Here is a 10836-nt window from a genome sequence, read left to right on the forward strand (position 1 = left end):
GCTGGACAGCATGCTGGCTACCAGAGAAAAACTGGAGGGCTGGTCGTTTAGCTGTGTGTTTGTAATGGATCTTGACAACACAGCTCCATCACAGCTGTACGACTCAAATGAAATAGGCTGCTAGGACGCAATAAACAGACACTATTTACAGGCAGCACAAGGTATCTGCAGGGCAACTACAGGCTCTCCAGAGAGACATTTTAGAGGCTTCTAGGCGGGTTGGAAGAACAGTCATTCATTCCCCTGGACCCTCACAAGTACTGACAGGGCAGTAACTGATGCAGACCACACAACTGAACTGGACTTTGTTCTGCAGTACTGAACTCAGCCACAATATTGTTAGTTCAAAACATTCTTGTAGCAATGGCAATTTTTTTATATCTGAGAGGTTTTATATTTGAGAGATATAGATTACTACTGCAGCGTAATTATCATAAACAGAAATACACAACAGAAATGTATTTATATACTCGTAGAGTAAGCCATCCCAATCAATGAAACAACAGATATTTTGACTGTTGTAATACTCTATTAAAAAAAATGCAACACCCTTTTAATTTTCAACACATGCTTACAAACATTAAAGTAAAATCTGAAGCACTCACCAAACATGGCTCCTCCAGAGCGGCACCACAAAGGGCTCCTCTGCGGCCGAGCGCTCAGGGGCTCCTCAAATGCTGCACCATCAACGGCTCACCACCGTGGCACCACCAACGGCTCCTCCGATGCAGCAAAGGGGCTTCAAGAAGAGCTGGGCATCAAACAGACTGCTCCTCCGGTGCTCCCTGGTACCACTGCTCTGCTGGGGCGGTACAAAGCCATACTCTGGAGAGGTGCCAGCACACGCTCCTCCAGCGTGGTGATACCAGGATGCCTCCAGGACGGCAAACGCCAAGAGCTTTGCCAAGCACACAGCAAGAAATGGCTCCTCCAGAGAGCACCACAAAGGGATCCTCTGCGGCCGAGCGCTCAGGGGCTCCTCAAATGCTGCACCATCAACGGCTCACCAGCGTGGCACCACCAACGGCTCCTCCGATGCAGCAAAGGGGCTCCAAGAAGAGCTGGGCATCAAACAAACTGCTCCTCCGGCGCTCCCTGCTAACCACTGCTCTGCTGGAGCGGCACAAAGCCATCCTCTGGAGAGGGGCCAGGACACGATCCTCCGGCGTGGTGACACCAGGACGCCTCCAGGACCGCAAACACCAAGAGCTTTGCTGCGGCGAATGAAGAGACGGGACGCAGCTCGATGCAAGCAAATGTCAATTTATTGTACAGAAGCACGAGTTTCTAGACACGTTCAGAAGCTGCGCGTTTTAAACAGATTGGCTCTTGAAGCTCAGCATTGCATACTGGGCAATCCCCGACTGGTGGTTAACTGCCAGCAGCTAACAGCAAGGTGGTACCTTTCCTTGGCGCCAGGCGCCACCCGTCTCCCACTCCCCCGTGCTCTGTAAACAGGTCTCATCATGTTAATTGCTGTCTAGACAAGCTCCAGCACATCCCCCTCAGCTAACCGACTGCCGCGCATGGTCCTAGTTTCCAGCCCGCTCCTGCATCTCCCCCTTCCTGCTGCACAAAAAGAACCTTCGAAACCGAACGAGTAAAAACAAGGTATAAGTAATAGAACAAATCAAAAAGCAACTAAGACACATTATCAATGTCAAACTAACCCACTGTCTGTGTTCCACACAATTTTACAATTTCCCCTTTTTGTTTTTGAACAGCTGGTACCAGGTTTGCCATGTTCTGCAGGGCCCTTGCAAACATCACAGCAACCAAGGGAACAGCAAACAAACAATCCTGCCGATTGAGGGAATGGATGCCAAAAAGGCTGACATTTTCTCAGATTTTGATACCATGTTGCTGCAACGGGGCGCCTAAAATCCACGCAGCGCATACCATCAAAATCCTCACAGCCATGTCCCTGAACCAACAACAAAAAGCAGTGGCAATTTTGACTCACATTCTGAACTGCCTACCAAACAAGGTGATTTAACTCTTTAATGCTTTCCCTGCTGTTACTCCGGGAAACAGAAGAACCGCTGCAATAGTTCCCATCGTAGCCTCCTACTACATTAGCATCTACAGAAAGACAAAAAGTGTAAACAATATCATCTTCTTTTGGATTAACATTATACATAGGTGGAAGGGCACACCAAACAAGAACTGGTTCAGTCAAAAAGTTGGAAACATAGCATGCCTCCTCTGAACATACCTCTGGGGTCATTCCCTTCATTCCCTCTCTTTTTTATGCAAAGAGACACACTTTAGCATAACAGAGAAGCCCCTATTTACATCTCTGAGCCCGGACACAAACCGCAGCTGTATGCTCCACCAGGCTCAGGGCAGAAATCATTCATGCAGTTACATAGCTATATATCACTACAAGCGTGCAGACACCTATTAAACACTAGATAACCATGTTTAGCTTTCCTAGTCTCCTTCACAATACCTAGCTCTTCTCTCATCTCTTGTTAGGTCAAAATATTCTCCAGCTTCCTCTCCTATCTCTCTCTTCAGACATTCTCTGTCCTCTTCTTTGCTTGTTAATTGCGAGGAGGCAAAGGGGGTGTGTAGCTGGGTGACCACGACCTGCTTTATGTTACAATCAACTAAACACTGAATACAGGAAAAAAAGGCATGGGAGACATCAGGCAAACATCAATAAGGTGGTTAAAGGTAATTATAATAAATCCTGTAATACTTTTGAGTCATGGCCCAAAGTTTCCCAGCCGTGAGAAGAGACCAAAGGCATCCCGCCCCTGGCTCTGTTGCAGATCTTTAAGGCTTTGAAGTTTTGTATACTTTTGTAAATTAATTCACAGTGGTCACTCAGATTAACACATCCTATCAAAGCCTTCACACTTGTGTCCCTGTGCTAATAATAAAAATCAGTAGCAACTCGGTTCTGTAGCAACATATGATGGACAGAATCAACATCTGTTAATAAGCCAGAAAAAAACACACCAGCATTTGTGACGTGCGGAATTAGACTCTATAACTCGAAAGTTATAAAGTAGGTATGTTTATTGCGCGCAGATGCACGGGGGATCGCTCCTCCACAAGCCTGCATACCCGAAGTGACGAACCATCCTACATTTATACAATGAAACAAATGAATATTCAATTAAGGCCTATACATATTCGTTACCTAAACCCTGCTTCCTATATCAGTCCGTTTCCTGGAATGTGGTGGTCTTGCAGGGTTGTAGGTGATTCATGTCCTTGTGACCATCCGATCTTCTCCAGCAAGGAGACTTAGCACTCCCTCCCTCTAGATAGCATTGGAATATCTCTCATCCTTTTCTCGTTCTTTTTTTAAGAGCCCCTTTGTTAGAGGAAGAGGGGCAGGCGTCTCCTCAAAACTGTAGTTGTCTCCTCAGAGCTGTGTGCCTATGTGACCAGACACCGCACCCATGACCAGTCACCACATTCCTGGGCAGACATATACAATCACAGTCGGTGTTCCATCGTCCCCATTTCACACTATTTCTCCATATCAGTCCCCCCTTTTCTATTAAATTAAGTAAATTCTTTTACTTAAGCAGTCTTCCCGAATGATATAAAGCATCACACATAAGTGTTACCCTTTTAAACATTCTCCAAACCCACAAATATAACATAATGGCTAGTATTAAGGAAATTCCTCAACTGATCAATAAGATCACAATGGGGTGTACCATAGCGTTAAGAATTGATTCATCTTTTCTACCTGGCCACTCGATTGTGGTCGGTATGGGGTATGTAATTGCCAATCTATTCCTAGATGGTGGCTGATCTGTTGCACTATTCTGGACACAAAATGTGGTCCTCTATTCGAGGACATTAATGCTGGGACTCCAAACCTAGGTATTATCTCTTGGAGCAGTATTTTGGTCACTTCCCGGGCTTTAGCAGTTCTGCATGGGAAGGCTTCTGGCCAACCTGAAAAGGTATCTGTTAGTACCAATAAATATCGATACCCCCCTTTTCAAGGAAGTTCCGAGAAATTGGATCTGCCAATGTTGCACTGGAACATTTCCTCTACTAATGTTCCCTAGTTTCATTTTATTTGCTTTATTGGGATTATTGCGTAAACACATTTCACATTGCTGAGTCACCTGTTTTATTACAGTATACAAGTTTTGCCCTATCAATTTCTGATTTAGACTTTTATATAAAGCATCAGCTCCCCAATGCGTCTTATTAATAATAGGGCTGTGGTCCATATTAAATTAGATGGCACCACTATATGACCATCCCTTAAATAAGTCCACTTACTTAATTTTATTTTATCATTCATGTCCTGAATTCTCTTTAAGTTTTCTTTAGAATAGTTGGCTCCTGAACTGTACTTACAGTTTGGATTTTATCGTCTGGTATTAAGGATAATTCCTCCTTTCCTACCTCCTCTGTTACTCGTCTGGCCTCATGGTCAGCCAGGCGGGTTCCAATTTCCAAATCAGTGCATCAATGGGCCATCTTATGTCCTTCCTTCCTGGATGATCCTCTTATAACAGAGGGGGCCATTCCTCACATCAAGGTCTGGCATGGCATATGTTCCCACTGCTCAACGCCTACTGGGTTGCAGCCAACAGCGCAGCTCAAGATTCTTCTCGGTGGCAAACACAGAGGCCAAGCCAGTCTTGCCCTTGACTATGGTAGGAGGCACCTGACCAACCTTATTCCTTGTATTTCGTTGTCAATGCAGAGTTTCATCTGCACATCCCATAACAAGTCACTGTCATGGCAAAACACACAGATTTACATTAGTAGATCTACTACAGAGTGTATTTTATTTCAGTTTTTCTGCCAATATCCCCACAGCCTTGCTGACCAAGGGATATTGTTTTTATCTGAACTGGGCAAGCCTCCCCCTTATCATTTTTACTGTAACAGGTAAAGCATTTTTCACCTTTTATTTTCGGATACACCTGGTTAAAAATTTATTTTACTTCAGGGAGGTCCTCTTTTCCTCTTTCCTGTTGAATTAAAGATAAGCTTAATATTTCAATTACTTGATCATTTTTAACTTTTAGTTTCATTTCTCCTTCTTTAAACGTCTAGATATTCTAATAAATCTCATCCCAACAAAGATTTTGGTGAATTTGGCATTCTTATTTGTTTTCTTAGTTTGTACTTTAAAGGTTTCAGGATGTTTTCCTGGTGGCCAGCAGCTCCCACAACTGTAACAATTTTTTTTATTATTATTATTTTTTTACTGAAGTTTAACAAATAAGTTGGTTTCTTATTCAGTAAAATTCCACCTCATACCCATTCCCTGCCCTAAAGGGGCCGTTACCGGTCCTGTTGTACTGCAAATGCTGCAGCAATTGGGGTGACATTGTCAGGTCCTTCTGCTCAATTGTCAGCAACAGCAACCCCCTCCTCCTCACCAGCAGGAGGATTCAGGGCAGGAGATGCTCTTCCTGCTCTGCAGGTTACACAAGCCTGCCTCTGCAGCAGCACTTCTGTTTTAACTCTTTCTTACCCTGAATGCAAATCTGCTACTTGTTGCTTTAAGTTTGTGTTATTACATATCAGCCTTCGCAGGCAAATAGCAAACACCCTGCCATGCATCCAGCGTGACTCAGCCGCACCTTCGAGGGGGTACGGGGGTTTGTACAAACTCACCCCAATACTTTAACACTTTCACAGGGTCTTTGACTCTCCACCCCCCTCCCCCGGCTTCAGATCTTACATACATTATCACAAGTTTTTATCTTACAACATGTTTCATTCTGGTTGCTGCACAGAAAGAACCACAACCTCAGCGCTCTCTATTTTTTTTTTTTATTTTTTTTTTTTTTTTTTACACAAATATTTCAACAAGAACTTCCTTAAAGCTATTAAACAGGTACACCAAAAACCTAAAATTTTAACCAGAGGACTAACGGTGCCCCAAAGAGAATGTGGATCAAGGCCTTGCTCATTAGCCTCTCCATTTTGTACCTCCGTAACACTAAAACCTTTAAGACCGCCATATAAGTATTACTCTGACAACTGTGTTTGCCTGTTTATCTTCGAAAATTTCAGTATTTCTTTACAATCCGTTAAGCACAGGCATAATTACACACATTTATTTTAGGATACTTCTGTGCCTCCCACAATTTAAGCCTATAAGAAGACGCTGTTTAAGCATCATATTAACTCAGGTTAACCAGCAGCAGCTTCAGCATTCGAATGGAAAGCCACAGACGTGTTCACAGTCACCAAAAAAATATCCCTGCAAATAAATCTACAAATCAGTTACTGAACTTGGCTTTGTATTGTGGAGCTGAATTGGAGCAATGCCACTGTCAGCTGAAATTAAGCAAAGTGCTCCATCCCCCCCACAGGCAGAGCAGAGCTAGTTTTGCATACAACGTGGACATCCTGTCCACAGCACAGGTGTTTAATCTTACAAATCTCCTTCTGCTGCATCACCCTACCTGCACAACACTGACACAGCCTCAGAACCTCATGTAAATATACTATAGTAATGCAACTTACATAAAGCAAAACACTGAGTACAGTTTTGTTTGGTTTTTTGTTTTTTTTTTTTTTTATCCTTTTCTAGAGCCATAATCAAAGATCAGGTGGTGTTAATCCCACACTCCTCCTGTCACACAAACATATCAGCACACATTACTTCATCCCATTTTCCTTCTCTCCATACTGCAGCAAAGTATTTTCTTATTCACATTTCCACCAGCAGACCCTCCAATATCCCTCAAAACACATCCTAACGGGCTTTTCTTTAAAATCCCACCACTCTGTTTTCCTCCCATTTTTCCAGCTTACACTCACAGAACACACTTATCACTTACAGAATTACTACTTTCAACACGCAACACACAGGTATCTTTCTACAGCAACACCAAGAGCTCACTATTATAAAAAATATAGCCGAAATCACAGTAACAATTATCAAAGTCAAATTCCACAATCCATAAATCCGGTAACCAAAATAAGCAACACTGCAGCAAATAAGCTTTATAAGCAAACTTGCCAGGTTCCAGATGGCAATTAAATGCCGATAAAACCCAAACAGAACCAGAAGTATACTTAGGGTGTCAGCCACAGAAGTATACCTGAGTTTTCCAGACCAGACGTATACCCGAGAAACTAGTCCCCAAGCACACCCAGACGTATACCCGAGAAACTAGTTCCCAAGCACACCCAGACGTATACCCGAGAAACTAGTTCCCAAGCACACCCAGACGTATACCCGAGAAACTAGTTCCCAAGCATACCCAGACGTACACCTAAGAAAATAGTTCCCAAGCATACCCAGATGTATACCTGAGAAACTAGTTCCCAAGCATACCCAGATGTTACCCTGCGGAAATCAATTTTCTCGTCTTACGGGTAACCCCAGATTACCAGTAATACCAGAATACAGCAATAAAGAATACTATCACTTACAGGAGATGGGATTCTTGTCTGCCTCCGCAGTGATCCGATGAGTTGGGGAGTCCCTCCGGAAAAATCCCGGGGGTACCCAAGGGAGTCCACTTCCCAGCGGGTCCTACGGTCAGGCAGAGAGCCGTCCCATCTGGGGACCCAGATTGTTTCAAAGAACGTCTTCAGAATTTCTTAGTGATTAAGTATTCTTTATTGTCGGCGCCGGGCGTACGGGGGATCCTTCCACCAATCGTACACACTCAGAGGGGCAGGTTATCTTATATTTATATAATGAAACAATGAATATTCCATTAACGCCTATACATATTCATTACCTGAACCCGCCTACCCTCGCTTCGTATGTTAATTAGCTTATCAGTCTTTCGCGCTTGCGCAGATTCTTCCAAAAATTGTGGGCCGGGGTCTTTAGAATGTGGGCAGTGGTCTATGGGAGGAAGGCTGTAGGTCTTCCTCATGGTGTACTTTTCACCTTTTGCTCATTATGTGATGGTCTTGCACATTTGCAGTGTTCTTATCAGTCTGAGGTAATTTATGCCCTTGCTGGCCATCTGCTTTTCTTGCTTAATTATTTCTTTTACCCTTATCTGTCCTCTCCTGCTGAAGTGTTCCGCTAAAGTTTTAACACAGAAGGGCAGCAGATAGGCGGATGTCTAACAAAGGGTAACAGAACAGACACCACAGGTAGATGAGTAACATGTGGCGGTACATGATATCTACAATTCTTACAGTGGCTAACAAACATGACCACTGTCATTTCTTTCAAAGCCTCTAAAGTTTCTTGACTGCTCGCCTGTCTCAGTGAGTACAGGTTTCTAGAGCGTCTTAAAACTTCTTCAAATATTTAAAATCTCTAAATTTTCTTGGCTGCTCACCAGTCTCGATGAGTACAGGTGTTATCCTCGGGGTTTAGGTTGTCTGCCTGGTCCAGCCAGCAAGACGATCGTTCAGCCAAGACGTCTCCTCCAGAACACAGCCCTCTTCCACGAGCTGTCTTTTTTACCGACCAGTTCCGTCCTTATTCTTCCAAGGCTTCGGAACGCCACCATAGGGGTCACCGTTTGAGGAGACTGAGGCACGGACTCACGGATCTGACTAGAAGACCCTTTATGAGTCCATATACGTCTCCTTCTGGGGACGAAGCCTGACTCCCCGTTATGGATTTCCCACAGCTCACCTCTCAACTCCGGAGGGATTTCAGGCCGGCTCCTGCTTCCTTTCAGCAGATCATGCAAAGTTCTGTGGGAATCCCGGCAAGTCGCTCAGATAAGCGATTCGAGAGCCCTTGACGTCAGATCCTTAAACGGATCACATCAGGGTCACCAATTTGCGGCGAACGAAGAGACGGGACGCAGCTCGATGCAAGCAAATGTCAATTGATTGTACTGAAGCACCCACCAGCAAAGGGGCTCCAAGAAGAGCTGGGCATCAAACAAACTGCTCCTCCGGCGCTCCCTGCTAACCACTGCTCTGCTGGGGCAGCACAAAGCCAATCTCCAGGTCAGCATGAAGACACGCTACTCCAGCGTGGTGACACCAACGATGCATCCAGCAGGACAATAACCAAGAGCTTTGCCAAGCACACAGCAAGAAATGGCTCCTCCAGAGCAGCACCACAAAGGGATCCTCTGCGGCCGAGCGCTCAGGGGCTCCTCAAATGCTGCACCATCAACGGCTCACCACCGCGGCACCACCAACGGCTCCTCCGATGCAGCAAAGGGGCTCCAAGAAGAGCTGGGCATCAAACAAACTGCTCCTCCGGTGCTCCCTGGTAAACACTGCTCTGCTGGGGCAGACCAAAGCCACCTCTAAGCTGGTGCCAAGACATGATCCTCCGGCGTGGTGGACACCAAAGACGCCTCCAGGACGGCAAACGCCAAGAGCTTTGCCAAACACAAAGCAAGAAATGGCTCCTCCAGAGCGGCACCACAAAGGGATCCTCTGTGGCCGAGCGCTCAGGGGCTCCTCAAATGCTGCACCATCAACGGCTCACCACCGTGGCACCACCAACAGCTCCTCTGATGCAGCAAAGGGGCTCCAAGAAGAGCTGGGCATCAAACAAACTGCTCCTCCGGCGCTCCGTCCTAACCACTGCTCTGCTGGGGCAGCACAAAGCAACATCCCAGCCGGTGCCAAGACACAATCCTCCGGCGTGATGACACCAAGGACGCCTCCAGGATGGCAAACGCCAAGAGCTTTGCCAAGCACAAAGCAAGAAATGGCTCCTCCAGAGCGGCACCACTAAGGGATCCTCTGTGGCCGAGCGCTCAGGGGCTCCTCAAATGCTGCACCATCAACGGCTCACCAGCGTGGCACCACCAACGGCTCCTCCGATGCAGCAAAGGGGCTCCAAGAAGAGCTGGGCACAAACAAACTGCTCCTCCGGTGCTCCTTGGTAAACACTGCTCTGCTGGGGTGGCACAAAGCCACCTCGAAGCTGGCGCCAAGACACGATCCTCCGGCGTGGTGGACACCAAGGATGCATCCAGCAGGACAAAAACGCCAAGAGCTCTGCCAAGCACAAAGCAAGAAATGGCTCCTCCAGAGCGGCACCACAAAGGGATCCTCTGCGGCCGAGCGCTCAGGGGCTCCTCAAATGCTGCACCATCAACGGCTCACCACTGTGGCACCACCAACGGCTCCTCCGATGCAGCAAAGGGGCTCCAAGAAGAGCTGGGCATCAAACAAACTGCTCCTCCGGTGCTCCCTGGTACAACTGCTCTGCTGGGGCAGTACAAAGCCATCCTCTGGAGAGGTGCCAGCACACGCTCCTCCAGCGTGGTGACACCAGGATGCCTCCAGGACAGCAAACGCCAAGAGCTTTGCCAAGCACACAGCAAGAAATGGCTCCTCCAGAGCGGCACCACAAAGGGATCCTCTGCGGCCGAGCGCTCAGGGGCTCCTCAAATGCTGCACCATCAACGGCTCACCACCGTGGCACCACCAACGGCTCCTCCGATGCAGCAAAGGGGCTCCAAGAAGAGCTGGGCACCAACAAACTGCTCCACTGGTACTCCTTGGTAAACACTGCTCTGCTGGGGTGGCACAAAGCAACCTCGAAGCTGGCGCCAAGACACGATCCTCCGGCGTGGTGGACACCAAAGACGCCTCCAGGACGGCAAACGCCAAGAGCTTTGCCAAGCACAAAGCAAGAAATGGCTCCTCCAGAGCGGCACCACAAAGGGATCCTCTGCGGCCGAGCGCTCAGGGGCTCCTCAAATGCTGCACCATCAACGGCTCACCACTGTGGCACCACCAACGGCTCCTCCGATGCAGCAAAGGGGCTCCAAGAAGAGCTGGGCATCAAACAAACTGCTCCTCCCGTGCTCCCTCCTAACCACTGCTCTGCTGGGGTGGCACAAAGCCACCTCCAAGCTGGCGCCAAGACACGATCCTTCGGCATGTTGACACCAAGGACGCATCCAGCAGGACAAAAGCCAAGAGCTCTGCCAA

General features: G+C 47.0%; 1 long non-coding RNA gene across 1 annotated transcript; it reads right to left on the reverse strand.

Annotated features, from left to right (window-relative positions):
• Positions 1-5004: 5004 nt before the first annotated feature.
• Positions 5005-6850, reverse strand: LOC308065043. Its single transcript, XR_013928633.1, has 2 exons — positions 6769-6850; positions 5005-6690 (listed from the first exon to the last, which is right to left on the reverse strand). It is a non-coding gene; the product is annotated as an uncharacterized lncRNA (long non-coding RNA).
• Between the last annotated feature and the right edge of the window lie 3986 nt (positions 6851-10836).

This window comes from Falco punctatus (genome assembly GCF_963210335.1).
Source record: "Falco punctatus genome assembly, chromosome: 5".
In the NCBI taxonomy this organism is placed as follows: Eukaryota; Metazoa; Chordata; class Aves; order Falconiformes; family Falconidae; genus Falco; species Falco punctatus.